The sequence below is a fragment of the Sorex fumeus genome, unplaced genomic scaffold (genome assembly GCF_029834395.1).
Source record: "Sorex fumeus unplaced genomic scaffold, SorFum_2.1 ptg000044l, whole genome shotgun sequence".
NCBI lineage: Eukaryota > Metazoa > Chordata > Mammalia > Eulipotyphla > Soricidae > Sorex > Sorex fumeus.
Genome location: NW_026606101.1, coordinates 21,816,010 through 21,831,360, shown reverse-complemented (window position 1 = coordinate 21,831,360; position 15,351 = coordinate 21,816,010).

Here is a 15,351-nt window from a genome sequence, read left to right as displayed (position 1 = left end):
GGTTACCCTGTATATCCCTTTGTCTGCTTTCAGTACTCAGTTCTTGTCCAGAGTGATCATTTCCAAGTACTATTGTCATAGTGGTCCCTTTTTTATTCTAAATGCCCTCTGACCCCCCCCCCCCATATACTTGTGGCAAGCTTCCAACTGTGGACCAGTCCTCCTGGACCCTGTTTCTACTGTCCTTGGGTATTACTCTCATAATACGATTTTTCAGATTTCACAAATGAGCGCAGTCATTATATGTCCGTCCCTCTCCTCTGACTCATTTCACTCAGCATGATGCTCTCCATGTCTATCCATTTATAAGCAAATTCTACAACTTCATTTTCCCGAATAGCTGCATAGTATTCTGTTGTATAGATGTACCATACTTTCTTTATCCAGTCACCTGCTCTTGGGCACTAAAGTTGTTTTCAGATTATGTCCATTGCGAATTGTATTTCAATGAACAGAGAAGTGCAGATGGCTTTTCTGTTGTGTGTTTTGGGCCCCCAGGGCATATTCCCAAGAGTGGTACTGGGTCACATGGATGTTGAACATTTTTCCATGTACTTTATATATATATATATAATTTTTCTCATCCACTTTCTGAATTTGGTGCTTATTTTTTATTGTCTATTTTTGAGAGTTCTTCACATATTCTAGATATTGGGTTTTTTGTCAGAGAAGCCATTTTCAAAGTTCTTTGTTTTGGAAACCTTGTGGAGCCAGATTGAATCCTCCTGCCAGAAAAATCTGTGTTTAGCTCATTTTGCTATCATTCTGGGCCACAAAGTTATTTCCATAATTTTCATGGGCACTTCAGAGACGTTGTCTGTTTTGTCTGAGTATTAAAATTTCCTTTTATGTATTGTGGTTTTAGAATTAACTGCAAGAACTCTTTGCCTGGTTCCAGATTCCCCTTCTGCATTATCTTAGAAGTTTCATATATTTATTTAACACTTAAATCCATGATCCATACTCTTGTTTTGTGTGTGTGTGTGTGTGTGTGTGAGGGGGAGGGGGTTGCTGGGGTGGGGGGAGTCAGGCATTAAACCCAGGGCCTTACACAGACAAAATCAGTGTGATTCTTACCATTGAATCACATCCCTAATCCATGATCCATTTTGAATTAATTTCCAATAACGTGTAATAAGGTGTGAAGTTAAGTTTTATATTTTCCTTTTGGCCAAATGCCTTTTCAATTCTTCCAGCACATTTGTTGAAAATACTTTCCTTTCCTCCTCCACTTTATTTCTTTCACTGCTGTGTTAAAAAGAATCTAAGCTCTATCTTCAAAGACTCCAATGAGTCTCACACTGTTCCTTTTGGGAAAAAAAAAGCTAAGCAAGTAAAGATTAATCTTATTTGTGGGTATATTTGCTTCCACTGATATATATGTCTCCTTTTCTCTGGTAATAGCATCTCTACATATGATCTTGCTGTATTTCATATCTGTCGAAACTATAGATGAATAAAAAAATCAAGGGAATTGTCTTTGCTATTGTTATTGTTTTTGGGCCACCTCAAAACTTGGTAAGCTCAGGGCTTGCTCCTGGCTCTATGCTCATAGGAGGGCTCAGGGGACTATATGGGGTGCTGTGGAACTAATCCCCATGCATTGCTTGGGCAAGGCAAATATCTTACCTGCTGTACTATCTCTCGAACCCTATGTATTTTGGGGGCCCACACCTGGCAGTGCTCAAAGCTTATTCCTGACTCTGTGTCACTGATCCTGTCAGTGATCAGTGTCTCACATGGGGTGCTGGGGATTGAACTCAAGTCAACCTGCCTTCAAAGCAAGTGCCCTGTCTGCTGCACTGTCCGGGCCCTATTTTTAATATATTGGATCTCCCAAGAGCACACGATGCTTTGCAGATAATTCAGTCTTTGATTTCTTTCATCATTATTCTATCAGTTTCATTCTATAAATTCTGTACATTTATCGATAGCACAGCGGTAGGGCATTTGCCTTGCACGCAGCCAACATGGCCGACCCGAGTTCGATTCCTCAGCCCCTCTCGGAGAGCCCGGCAAGCTACCGAGAGTATCTCGCCCGCACGGCAGCTCCCCGTGACGTATTCGATATGCCAAACACAGTAACAACAAAGTCTCCAATGGAGACGTTACTGGGCCCACTCGAGTAAATCGATGATCAACGGGAGGGCCTTTACCTTTACCAGATTTATATGTCTTTCATTTTCCTTGGTGAAATGGCATTGTATTAAGTGGTATCTCAAAAAAGGATAGTAAATATTTATAATTTCAAGTTCTTAGTGTTTGTCATTAGGATATTGGTCACGGTCATGGTTCTCCTGTTGTTCATTGATTTGCTCGAGCGGGCCCAGTAACGTCTCCATCGTGAGACATGTTGTTACTGTATTTGGTATATTGACTACCTCATGGGTAACTTGCCAGGCTTTGCCGTGTGGGTGAGATACTCTCGGTAGCTTGTCAGGCTCTTCGAGAGAGGCGGAGGAATGGAACCCGGCTTGGCTGGGTCGGCTGCACACAAGGCAAACGCCCTTCTGCTATAAATAGAAATTAATAGAAATACAACTAATTTCTAAATGTTGATCTTATAACTTGTAACATCATATATTTATTTAACACTTAAATCCATGATCCATACTCTTGTTTTGTGTGTGTGTGGGGGGAGGGAGGGGGTTCACTGACCTCACTGATTCATTTTAGGAAGTTTTGTTTTTGTGGATTAATTGGGATCTTATACACAGCAATTATGTTTTTACAGAATATCATAAAGAGATGATTTAATTTTTTTAAATTTCTTTTTATTGCAGTTTAGGTAACAGGATTATAACAGTGTTAGTACTTATAGCTTTGATATAGAAAGTTACTACACCTCCATTACCACCAAATTTTTTTTTAAATCATTTCACTTACTTCTTTTTCTAGCCTTAGTTATTTCAGTAGTTAGAAACTGTTCTGAGGCATATAGGAGTGAAGAGAATGGATACCCTTGTCTTGTTCCCAGGCTTAATGGAAAAACATTCAGTATTTCATCATCAAGTATGATGTCAACTGTAGTTTTTTTTGTACTTTATGAGACTGGGGAATTGACTTACTATTTCTAGATAGTACTGAGATATAAAACGTTATAATAAATGGATGTTGTTACCTTTATAAGATTGTGAATTGCTGTAATATTCCTTATTTCAGTCCTAACCATGATGATTTATCTTTCAAATAATCAACTTTTTAATTTCATCCATTTTCTTCCTGCATTTCTGTTCTCCATTGCATTGATTAATGCATCTCTCCCCCTGCCATCTGCTTGCTTAGGGCTTCTTTTGCTCTTCTTTTTATAACTTTTCTGGAGGTAAGCACTTACCCCGTTGATTTCAGATATTTCATCTTTCTTAAGCAAGCATTTAGTGCTACAATAAATTTCTCCCTCAGCACTGGGGCCACATCCCACAAGTGTGGACATGCTGTGATTTCATGGTGATTAAACACAATTTTATTTATTCTTGAAGATTTCTTTAAGATATCATCTTTAAGAAGATCTCATCTTGGGGCCAAGAAAAGAGCTCAAAAGGCTGGGACCCATACCTGGCATGCACTAAACCTGGATTCCATTTCTGTTCCCACGTGGCCTCCTGAGCACTGGTGAACCCCAGCACTGCTTGGGGATGTCCGCTTAACCTTTCCAAAATATTTATCTTTTTAAAAATATTTTTATTTTCATGTATCAATTATTTAGTTTATCATATCCAAGTTTTGGGCTATCTTAATTTTGACTCTTCTATCAATTTCAAGTTTTTGTATTTATCATTTATACTTTTATATTTATTTATTTATTTATTGCTTTTTGGGTCACACCCAGTAATGCACAGGGGTCACTTCTGGCTCTGCATTCAGGAATTACCCCTGGCGATGCTCAGGGAACCATATGGTATTCTGGGAATTGAATCCGGGTCGGCCGCGTGCAAGGCAAATTCCCTACCCGCTGTGCTATCACTCCAGCCCCTATACTTAATTATTTATCCCTGCTATATAGCACAGCAGGTAGGGCTTTGTCTTGCATGTGGCTGACCCGGATTTGATTCCTCTGTCCCTCTTAGAGAACCCGGCAAGCTATCGAGAGTATCCCGCCCGCACAGCAGAGCCTGGCAAGCAATTCGTGGCGTCTTCGATATACCAAATACAGTAACAATAAGTCTCACAATGGAAACGTTACTGGTGCCCGCTCAAGTGTATTGATGAACAACAGGAGGACAGTGCTATATAATTATTTATTGATTTATTTACTTTTGGTTTGGGGGTCACACTCAGTACTGCTCAGGGTTTACTCCTGGGTCTGGCTCTGCACTCAGGGATCACTCCTGGCAGTGCTTGAGGGACCCTACGGAGTGTTGAGGATCAAATCCTGGTCAGCAGCAGTATGCAAGACAAGTGCCTGTTTTAGCCTGTTTTGTTTATTTATTTATTTATTTATTGAAAACATATATATGATTTAATTTCTTATTGGGCGGAATGTTTTATAGGTATCAGTTAGAGCCTGTTGGCAGAGGTTACTGTTTAGTTCTTCACTCTTCTTGTAGATTTTCTATCTATTGGTTCTACCTGTTTAGAGGAATGTCATTTTCAATGAGAATGGATTTGTCAGTTTCTACTTTTAGTTCTAGTAACTATTGTTTTACTGATTTAAAAATTTTGTGTTTGTGCTTTCATACATGGGATTGCTAACTCTTGGATTTGATCTTTGACCATTATTGCTTTTCCATCCTGGATAATTTTTTTTCCTGAAATCTTCTTTGGTGTTAAGACAGTCACTCCACCTTAAAAAAGGTAAAGGTAAAGGTAAAGGCCCTCCCATTGATCGTCGATTTGCTCGAGCGGGCCCAGTAACGTCTCCATTGGAGACTTTGTTGTTACTGTGTCTGGCATATCGAATACTCTCGGTAGCTTGCCGAGCTCTCCGAGAGGGGCAGAGGAATCGAACTCGGGTCGGCCATGTTGGCCGCGTGTAAGGCAGACGCCCTACCCGCTGTGCTAAGATTAAATCTTACTTGTGTTGACAAAATTTGCTGGGGAGATAGTCAATGGACTGAGCTCATGCTTTCCATATGGGAGACCCAGATTCCTTTCCTGGTACCACGTGGTTCCCTGAGCACTGCTGGGAGTAAACCATGAGCACTGAGCCAGGAGTAGCTCCTGAACATCCCTGAATGTGTCTCAGAGCCTAAAAATGAATAAATAAAAAGAATAAAATTCAGGAAATAAAATAGAAAGATCTTGCTAATTTTCTCCAGTGTTCCTGTATTTGGCCAACACCCAACCTAGGCGTTAGAAAGGAGTTCCACAGTAGTGTCTCTCAACCTTTTTTGAACTGTGGCCATCTTCCAAATTAGCTTTCTCCCAGTTGGGCTATCACTCTCACGCCCTGGCCTCCCATTTACTCTATTTTCATCTGTACCCTCCTTGGAATTCCATGGGTGCGTGCCAACAGGCTGTGGATCCTGGTTGAGAATTGCTCCAGTAAAGTGCTGTAGGAAAGAGAAACATGTTATAGAGCAAAGCGAGCTGGAACAAGGAAGTTTTCCTGGGCATTTGCTGATTGGTTTCCACAGTGCTATTTTCTTATGAGGAACAAAGGGAAGTCTGGGAGCCTCCTGAGGGGTGGTGAGCAGGCAGATTGCATCTGTCGGCTACTCTCCTGGTCTGACTTCTTGGCGAGCTGATCCTAGAAACGTAGTGAAGAGTCCAAGAACAGATAAATGGTTAGAGAAACTGGTATATGTACACAGTGGAATGCTGTTTGATCTAAGACAAGATGAAACCACGGAACTGGAGTGATGGTACAGTCACTTGATCACTTGACTTCCCGTTAATCGTCGATTTGCTCGAGTGGGCACCAGTAATGTCTCCATTTGTCCCTGTCGCATGCTAGTGTAGCTGGTAGATGGTACGGTAGGCAAGGCATTGGTCTGGCATGCGGCAGATTCCCCAGCACCCTAGATGGCCCCAGAGCCCACCAGGAGTGATCCCTGAGCACAGAGCCAGGAGTAAGGCCTGAGTACCACCGGTTGTGTCCCCAAAACAAAGCAAAAAGATGAAACTGTGCAATTTGACACTGTCACTGCCACTGTCCTCCCATTGTTCATTGATTTGCTTGAGCTGGCCCAGTAACGTCTCCTTTGTGAGACTTGTTACTGTATTTGGCATATCAAATATGTCACGGGGGGCTTGCCAGGCTTTGCCGTGCGGGCCTAAAAGAATAAATGTAATGCAGGTACCAGGACTTTTTTTCTGAACTGCACAGTGGCATAAGCGGCTGTGCGACATTGCCTTATATGCAAAGTGATCAATGGAAAGTAAATCATTCAGCATTTCTCCCTGAAAAAAAAAAGAATGAATGTATTGGCAAATCATTTCCACAAATATCGGTAAACCGAGTTCAACAGCTCATTAGAAGGACTACCCACCAGGATCAGGGGAGATTTCTTCACTTACTGTAATGCAAATAAATATGGCACACCATACCAAAACAGTCAGGATCACGGGACAATCAAAGTAGATGCAGAAAAACCAAAAACCTGACAAAATTCAGCATCCTTTGCTGACTAAAAACTCCCAACGAATTGACTGCAGGATTTGACACTACGTGGGTAGAATTGTAGGACATCATGTTGAGTAAGTCAGCCAGAAGAGGGACAGATGCTGAATGATCTCTCTCATATGTGGGATATAAAGGAGCATAGTTAGGGAAGAACAAATGGCCCAAGGCAACCGAATCTCAAAACTGGTCTATGGAGCAGCGTTTACTATGGTAGTGAGACATGGTGGGGTTCGGGGATGTTAAGGCAGAGGGGCTGACAGGGGGCCCCTGAGGTCATGGTGCACCCTGCGAGGGATGTGCTGGAACACTGTGTGCATGATACCCTTTCATCGACAATGTTGTAGAATTGTAAAGCATGGCAACTAAAGGAAAATTTTTAAAAGGATAAAGCGTTTTTGCATTAATGGGGCTTCTTATGTGCAACTCTATTTCATTCTTAATTTGATCACCTTAACATCTGATCATTCTTTTTCTATCCTTTTACTCTCAACTGACCTGCAACACTGTGTAGATTAGAGTGGGATTATGTTTTGCTAGTTTCTATCTTTTAATACACTCTGTGAATCTCTTTTTTTAATTTTAATTTTAAAATAAAAAACAATCGAATCATTGTGAAATAGTTATAAATCTGTTTATGATTAGGTTTCAGTCATACAGTATTCCAACATCCATCCCTTCACTAGTGTACATTTCCTACCACCAGTGTCCTCAGTTTCCCTCCTGCCTCCCCCAATCCCAACCTGCCTCTATGGCAGTCACTTCTCTCTCTCTCCTCTCATCTCCCTCCCTCCTCCTCCCTCCCTTTCTCTCTCTTCCTCTTTCTCTCTCTCTCTCTCTCTCTCTCTCGCTCACTCCATCTCTCTCTCTCCTTTTGGGCATTATGGTTTGCAATACAGATAAAGGTAAAAGGTAAAGGCCCTCCCGTTGATCGTCGATTTGCTCGAGCGGGCCCAGTAACGTCTCCATTGGAGACTTTGTTGTTACTGTGTCTGGCATATGGAATACTCTCGGTAGCTTGCCGGGCTCTCCGAGAGGGGCGGAGGAATCAAACTCGGGTCAGCCATGTTGGCCGCTTGTAAGGCAAACGCCCTACCCGCTGTGCTATCGCTCCAGCCACGCAATACAGATACTGAGAGGTTATCAAGTTTGTTCCTTTACCTACTTTCAGCACACAGTTCTTATCCAGAGTGATCATTTCCAACTATCAATGCCATAGTGGTTTCTTCTCTATCCCAATTGCCCTATCTCCCAGCACCTGAGGCAGGCTTCCAACTGTGGATCAATCCTCCTGGCCCATGTTTCTACTGTCCTTGGGTACTACTCTCATCATCATATGTTTTTTATGTCCCACAAATGAGTGCAATCATTCCATGTCTGTCCCTCTCCTCCTGACTCATTTCACTCAGCATGATACTCTGTCTGTAGATGTCTTTTAATTGGTGCATTTAGAACACTTTCATTTAAAATAATTATTGATAGGGCTGGAGATATAGTGCAGCGGGTAGGGCGCTTACCTTGTATGCAGCCTACCTGGGTTCAATCCCTGGCATCCCATATTGTCCTCTGAGAACCACCAGGAATAATTCCTGCGTGCAGAGCCAGGAGTAACTCCTGAACATTGCCAGGTATGCCCCCTCCCCACAAAAAGGGAAAGTATTGATCGGTTAAGGTTCATGTTGCTGCTTGTTCTCTCTGTTTCTTGGTACTCAATTACCTTTCCCCTATTTTCCTGTGGGCCAGTTGAGTGTATTTGCAGAGTTCCACTTTGACTTCTTTATGATTCATTTAGCATATAACTTTCATTGGGCCGCTCTCCTGTTACAGTAGGCATACATCCTCACAGCTTACCAGTGCCAACACTTTACCATGTGGAGTGTAGTGCTCTTTCTTCCTTTTATCCTTTCACCCTGTATACTTTAAAAAGCGTAATTGTCTTAAATGTTTCCTCTACTGTATACACATCAGATGGTATTCTAACTCTTCGTTCCACCATAAAATATGATGAAAGAAACTCAAAAGATAAAAGCGAGTTTGTTATGCTTACTCCTACTTTCATCCATTCTCTTGCTCTTTCCTTCCTGAAAGTTCTCTCTCTCTAATAGCTTCCATGAGTCATTCTGTAAGAGTGTTCTTTTAATTTCCTTTTTAATTTCTCCTGAAGAGCGGCTTCACTCTATAGAAGATTTGTGAATCAAGGCCTTTTTATTCAGCACTTAAAAGAAAAAAAACCCAGCAGTTCATTATTTTAAAATTTTTTAAATGTTTTTAATTGAATCACAGTGAGATCCACAGTCACAAAGTTGATCATGATTGGATTTGAGTCCTATTATGTTCCAACACCCGCCTCTTCACCAATGTACATTTCCCACCACCAACGTCCCAGTTTCCTTCTCTCCCCTCCCTTGCCTCTATGGCAGACACCTTTCTTCTTCTCTCCTGTCTGTCTCTGTCTCTCTCTATCTCTCTTTATCTCTGTTTCTGTCACTGTCTCTTTCTCTCTCTTTGTTTGGGTATTATGGTTTGCAATAACTGAAGGGTTATCATGCACATCCCTTTACCTACTTTCAATACTCAGTTCTTGTCCAGACCAGAGTGATCATTTACAGCTATTATTGTCATACCGGCCCCTTCTCTATCCTAACTGCCCCCCACTCCCCAGACTCTTGTGGTAGCTTCCAATCACTGACTAGTCCTCCTGGCCCCTGTTTTCCCTGACCTTGAATCTTAACCTCATACTATTATTTTTTTGTCTCCATGGTCCGATGAGAAACCTACTCTTTTTCAAACTAGTGTTTTATTAAACAAACACTGTCCTCCCATTGTTCATCAGTTTTGCTCGAGCGGTCCCAGTAACGTCTCCATTTTTTTTTTTTTTGAGACTTGTTACTGTGTTTTGAGACTACTTGTTACTGTGTTTGGCATATTGAATAGGTCACAGGTAGCTTGCCAGGCTTTGCCGCGTGGGCGAGATACTCTCGGTAGCTTGCTGGGCTCTCCAAGAGGAGTAAAGGAATCAAACCTGGCTTGGCCAGGCTGGCTGCGCACAAGGCAAATGCCCTACCGATGAGCTATTGCTCATGTTTTTAAAATTTCATTGCATTTTTAAATTTTTGGGACTCACCCAGTGGTGCTCAGGGTTTTCTCCTGGCTCTGTGCCCAAGGATCATTCCTGGCAGGGTTTAAGGAACCATGTGAGGTGCTAAGAGATTGAATTGGGTTGGCTGTGTGAAAGGCAAGTACCTTTCCCTCTGTACTATCTCTCTGGCCCCAGTCATTTCTTTTTAACTGCTTTCTCACTACCTCTTAGGCCCTCATGTTGCCTTTTTTTCCTTCTTGCTGGTTATAGGATTCTCCCCATGCCCCTTCAACCCCCCCCACCCCCCACCGCCCAATTTGTCTTAGTTTTTAGAAGTTTAATTATGATGTGTCTGGGTGTGAATTTTATTTAGTTTCCTTAACTGGAAGTTTCCTCAGTTTCTTGGATTTGTAATTTGGTGTCTTACACTGAACTGGGGGCTGGAGAGATAGCACAGCAGGTAGGGTGTTTGCCTTGCACACAGCCAACATGGCCGACCCAGGTTTGATTCCTCCACCCTTCTCTGAGAGCCCAGCAAGCTACCGAGAGTATCTCACCCGCAGGGCAACACTTGGCAAGCGCCTGGTGACATATTCGATATGCCAAACACAGTAACAAGTCTCACAATGGAGAGGTTACTGGACCCGCTAGAGCAAATCGATGAACAACGGGAGGACAGTGACAGTGATAGTGACACTGAACTAAAATACATTTTGCATTTTTGTTGGTTTTTAATTCCATACTCTTTTCCTCTCCCTTTGGGGCTTCAATGGTATGAACATTGCACTGTTGTCATCCCGCAGATATCTGATACTCCGTTCATTATTTTCAGTGATTAAATGATTAAAACTTGAGTGTTTCTCAAGTTCATTGATTCTGTCCTTGTCGTTTGCACTTTACTATTGATTTGGTTATGGGGCATACCTGGCTGTACTCGGGTATCACTCCTAACTCTATGCTCAGGAATCAATCCTGGAGGGGGTCAGGGAACCATCTGGAGTGCCAGGTATCAAACTGGGATCTGCCACATGCAAGGCAAGCACCTTAATCCCTGTACTATTTCTATGGCTTGAGTCTTAAATTTTTAATTATTGTTTTTCTGAATTCTAAGCATTTTTGTTCTTTAGCTGTTTTTTATTTAAAGGGCTCCTTTTATTCCATTAACTACTTTTTTAAAAAAAATCAAAGTTGATATTTTGGGGGGAAGAAGGATGTTTGAGTCACACCCAACAGTGCTCAAGGAGTACACTCCTGGCTCTGTGCTCAGAAGTCACTCCCAGTGGTGCTCAGGAGACCATACATGATGTCAGGGATCAAATCAGGATTATGGCTGCTACAGGTACATGCAAATTCAGTACCTCATCTCCTGCACTCTCTGGTCCCCTGTGGTGGTTTATATACCTTCTATTTATTTGCTGATTTATGATCTATCTTTGTTTCAAAATACTGTCATTCATTCATATAGGATTTTTCAATGATTTCTTTTAAAATCTTTGTCAGGTCATAAAAAATCTGATTTTCTTATTAATGTTAATTCTCTTCTCTCATTCATATTGTGGTTTTCCTGGTTCTTGGTCTGATGGGTAATTAAAATATTGTCTTGTGGGTCATATAGATTCTTAGGTTAGGTAAATATGCTTCTTTTTTCACTGTATCACTGTTATCCCGTTGTTCATCAATTTACTCAAGCGGGCGCCAGTAAGTCTCCATTTGTCCCAGCCCTGAGATTTTAGCAACTTCTCCTTACTCATCCTTCCCAATGCTGTCATATTGGAGACTCTTTCAGGGTCAGGGAAATGAGATCCGTAATTGTTACTGTTTTTGGCATATCAAATACACCGTGAGTAGCTTGCCAGGCTCTGCCATGGTGCTTCTTTCTTAAGGGGCGCTAAACCACTGATAAGAGGAGTCTGGTAAAAACATAGCACTGGTTCTTAGAATACATAGGCGGATGAGGAAGGAAGGAAGACCATAAGGCCAAAGACAGTAGGGTCAAAAGAGAAAGAGATGCCCTGGGAGAAAACTCCAAAGGAATTGTAAATAAGGTAGAACTTAACGTGTAGTGATGTTGATGTGAACTTCCATATTTCAGCTTTTCGTTCATTGTACTGAATGTTTAGTGACTTGAATCAGCAAAGCCATGTCCTTCAGTTCTGATAAATTTTTTGCTGTTCTTTTTCCTTCCTCTGATTTTCTCTGGCTTGTCTTTCTGTAACTTCTTAGGTAAAATGCTTCAGAATCAACCATTTGCTTCATCATTTTCATTTTCTACTTGTTCTACTTTCTTTGTGATTTTCCTCATGATATTTCCTCGCTATGGAAACACTATTTTCTGGTTTTACAGGTTTAATTTATAAGCGTTTCTCCTTGTTCTTTGGCAATTTTCTTTCCTGGCTCTTATATCTTCAGGGATGTAATTGTTCCTTATATCTTCTCTGTGGATAGGCAGGTTTGTCTCCAGTGTCCATTGCTTCTTTTGTAGCTTTTCCTTGATTCCTGTGCTCATTTTGTCCCTGTTTTACATGGAAGAGACCTTCCTCGATGCCTTGAGGCCTTCACTATCCATCAATATTTAACAATTAGACATCAAATTGCTTTAGGAAGTCCCCTAGGGAGGAAGTTAAGAGTCCCGAATGACTTTTGTTGGGGACACTGGGAAAGGATCTCTTTTAATCTCTACCTTGGTCATTTCTGCAAAGAGGAATCCTTTAATCTCTTGCTGAACAACTTAACTGTGACTCTGAGGGAAATCTGGTCAGGGGAAGGATGCTGAAGATTTCACCAGGGGTCAGAACCCTCCACTCGATCAGGTTGTTTCAATGAAGGTGGGAGAATCCTGACCCTGAAGCTTGTCTTTCTGAGCAACCATAAAGTTCCTACCATGTTTGGATTTGGTGTATAGGTTCTTGTATCATCTTGTATAAATTACTATAGCTTTTTTGAAGCCCTTGGTATTCTCTTTACCTGCATTGCTTTTCCATGGTTGCTGGGACTCCTTTGGGATCTCAGTGATGTCGGTGGGTTCCACTGGAGGCTTATGTGAAGTGGGGAGGAGAAAGGTCACTTTCAGCCCATCCGCCTCTGCCTCCCAGGGTTACTGGGTTCTTGTCTCGCCTCACAGAAAAGAATTTCAGGAGTAGACAAACAGAGAAGTAAACAGATTTTATTTGAAGGTTTTTGAGGGAGAGGAGGAAGAGAAAGTGAGAGAGAGTGGAGAGTAACGTGCTCAAGAGAGAACCCAGGCTTCTCCAAGGGCGGAGAGAGCCCCTAGACACATCCCAGCATTAGACACGAAAGCATGAAAGTACACATCTCAAGAGGGGAGATGTGGGCTGCCACATGTGCTTGGCCATGTGGGTGCAAGCAGCACATGGGCTCAGGTAGCTTATGCACGTCCTTCCTTTGTTCAAGGTGGATTTTATTCCAACCTGCCCGCACTTAGGGCTTCTACCTAAGTCAAAGTTCCTTGCTAAGGTTATCAAGGGGTTGGGAGGGGTGATGGACTTTTTTGAAATTCCTTTCCTGGCCTTTTGTTTCTGCTGGAGCTTCTCTGGATCTGTTGCAGCCACCAGATAAAGGTCTTATCAGGCCTTAGTTCCTTTTTCCTGCAAGATTGACTTTGGCAACTTCAGGACTATTCCCAGGAAATTTACTGCCATTGCCTTGGAGTGGGGGGCTTCTCTACCTGTCTGTCTGCCTACATCATCAGCTGGTGCCATTTGTTGAGGGAAAGGACTTTGGTAGAAATGTGGTGAGTAGGAAAGTGCAGAGCTGGCTGCAGGGACTATAGTTGTGAAATGGAAACTCTGGGCTCCTCACCAGGTTTCCTTGGGGCACCCACCTTTTTTGTTTGCTTTCCCTTATCCAGTTTTCTAATTCTGAGTTTTCTGGAGTTGTACTGTAAGCTACCTGTGACGTATTTGATAAGCCAAACACAGTAACAGTAAGTCTCACAATGTTACTGGGCCCACTCGAGCAAATCAATGAACAATGGGAAGACAGTGCAGTGCTACAGTACTGTCTATGCTGTTGATAGTTGTTCTTGCAGATATTATAAAGGTCCAGCAGACTTTAAAAAAATTTTATATATATATTTTATTTTCATAAAAGTAGTTCACAATATTTCATGACAGATAATATTCAAACACCAATCCCACCACTGAGCATCTTCCCACCACAAAAAGAGGTCAGTGTGTGAAGGTTACTGTATTTCATTCTGGAGCCATTTAAGCATGAATATAAAAGAATACAAGCAAGTCTGTTAGAAACCAAACAAATGTGTGATATTTTTGATAAGTAAGTGAGGTAGAGTGTAAGAGGTTGTGCGGCCACAAATGCAGTCGCATGCTCCAGGAAATTCTGTGGCACTCTCTTTCAGGAGCTTTAATTTATAGTCTCTGGGTCTCGGCCCTTGATGAGATTACATGGTGCCAGGGGCAGTTTGTGGGTGTTACTGCCAAGCTACTGAAAAACTGGGGACCTGTGGGGAGGAGGCCCAGTCCCAATCCAAGCGAGGCCCAGCAGACTCAACATACATGGGGGTTCCTCAAGCTTTCAAGCTCTTAGAGGCTACCCTGCAGACACCTGCATATCCAGCCCCAGCTGCCTGCTAGAGCCCCGAACTCCCTACATTAAATAGATCACATTGTCCTAAATCAGCACCTGGGGCCTCCCATGCAAATACCTCTCAGGGTTCATGAGTCTAAATACCACAATGACAATAAACTCACCTGCTTCTTCCCTTCCCCTCCCCAGAGGGAGCCCTGTCAAATGTTTCCCACGATCTTCCCTACTAATTCTTTATTTTAATAATCACATCACTTTCTTAAAAATTAATAGAGGTGTCTGAGAATTTTTCTTCAGGATATCTCCCCACCAGTCCCATGCTGGGTGCATTTCAGTGACATCACATCTGATGCCTAGGGGTCCTGTGGCAGAAGGAGGCACTGGGTATCATTTTATATGGGAAAATACCTAGTCAGCCCACAAGGATGGAAGTCCAGAGCAAAAGAGCATGCTCTTTCCTCCTATTGGAAGCTCAGTACCATTTCCTTGGAGTCCCATAGAACAAGTCTCAACTTTGGAACTACCTGGCTGTAGAGAGTCTTCTAGGCTTCCTAGTTAGGAGATGAAAATCCTGACTCTGCTTAAATCCCTCCTGCCGTATTCTAGATCCCGCAACACATGCCCAGCTAGCACACAGAAAAGCAGCAACAACTCCTGAGAAGCGTGTTCTCTGGTCAGACTTTCCATGTATTCCACGCTGCCCTGATCTTCTGGCCTGGAAGAAATCCCACAAGCTGCCTATTTCTTGCTTGTTTTTAAAATTAATTTCTGTTTGTTTTTTGGTCATGGTTGTGCGTCAGGGCTTAGTTCTGGCAGGCCCGGGGACACCTATGACATGAGGGGGTCAGAACTTCGGGTCAGCGGCATGCAAGGCAGACGCCCTACCCTTATACTGGCTTCTCTGCCCACCCTCATCCCCCCAGGCATCCTTAGCCAACACCCAACCCCACTGGTTCCCATCTCACTCCCCTTCACAACTGCGGGCTGGAGGGACTGGAACATTGGGGTGGAGGCACCTTCTGGAGTTGTGTGAGATCTCTTGGTTTCTCAAGAAGCCTCTTTGTTTTGCTATCGGTGCAGGTTGGCAGATCTCACACGCCCCAGGACTTCCCGGGAACTGGGTTGATCCTGCGTCATCTCTATT